We start from the raw sequence: 1122 nt of genomic DNA on the forward strand, positions 1-1122 counted from the left end.
AAAAAACCTAATCCCCCTGGTGTGCCTTGGCAGTCTACAGAAAAAAAAAAAAAAGCCAAACTCTCCTTACAGCTCTGCTAGTGAATTTGTTCCACTGTAATATAACTGTATCAAACACACAGAAATAGATCAGGGTATCTAGAATGATCTGATTGCTTTATGTCTGAAGTTATGTAATAACATACAGCTGGCTATATGTATATTATGAGAAACTGAAGGAAATCAGCCCATGTGTCCTTTGATGCATTAACCAAGACCAAAATTTAGAAATCCCCCATAACTTGTAACACCATATGAAAATAGAGAAATGGAATTAACCAATCACTGAATTGATTAAAAAAACAAAATCTAAGTATTCAAGTTAATTAGAAATGAACATCACAGAGTGCAAGGAATGCTTCTGGCTTCTTCGCACATCTTACCTGTGATGTGTCACTTTTTTGCGTTACCATTACCAGCTGTCCTGGTTGTGAGCTCCAGTTTGAGAGGTGTGTTTTCCACAGTGCCTCCTGCAACAAAACCAGATTGCTTGTTGTATTTTCAGCTGCTCAGTGTTTTGTTGTTTTGAATGGTGCTGTTGTGAAAAAATGGACTATTTTCCCACCACATCTGTAGAACTAGCTATGCTATTCCCAGTGCCAGTATGTATTTTTCATTGCTGTTTTTTATTATTTGGAAAAAAAAAATCCCCATACGATTTTTATTCAGTATATTTTGAGCTATGAAGCACACTTAGTTGGCAGTTCAAAATTCAGTGAATCTCAACTCTCCCAAAAAATGTTTTGTATGTTTGAGAAGGGTCACGTAATTAACAGGGATGTGCTTTTCAACCTCTGTACACAGTTTGGACTCCTTAGTAATCCCTCTTCTCTACAGTATGAAGCTTGAGTGAATAAGGAAACCTCCAATAATTAAACTTGCTCTATTGACCTAACCAAAATGAACTGGCTTTGCAACAATGTAGCCGTCCATGTAAAAACAGGAAGTCAGATTTCCCCAAGTAACCCTTATTCACCATGAGAAAAACAGCTGGTGCTCTCTCTTCACATGCAAGTGTGTGGGGCATGGATAAAAGATGTATACTTCTGATATCCTCTCTTTTAAAAGGGTGTGTGTTTTTTG

The 1122-nt window shown here is 37.2% G+C and overlaps 1 long non-coding RNA gene across 1 annotated transcript in view; it reads right to left on the reverse strand.

Moving 5' to 3' along the window:
• LOC104911473 overlaps positions 1 to 1116 on the reverse strand; it is a 33877-nt gene extending 32761 nt beyond the window's left edge. Inside the window, exons 1-2 of the long non-coding RNA XR_004160123.1 lie at positions 1016 to 1116; positions 423 to 509 (exon numbers count right to left, since the gene is read on the reverse strand). This is a non-coding gene — a long non-coding RNA (uncharacterized LOC104911473). The remainder of the gene's footprint in view (positions 1 to 422; positions 510 to 1015) is intronic.
• Positions 1117 to 1122: the final 6 nt, after the last annotated feature.

Source organism: Meleagris gallopavo, chromosome 6, assembly GCF_000146605.3.
Source record: "Meleagris gallopavo isolate NT-WF06-2002-E0010 breed Aviagen turkey brand Nicholas breeding stock chromosome 6, Turkey_5.1, whole genome shotgun sequence".
Classification (NCBI taxonomy): Eukaryota; Metazoa; Chordata; class Aves; order Galliformes; family Phasianidae; genus Meleagris; species Meleagris gallopavo.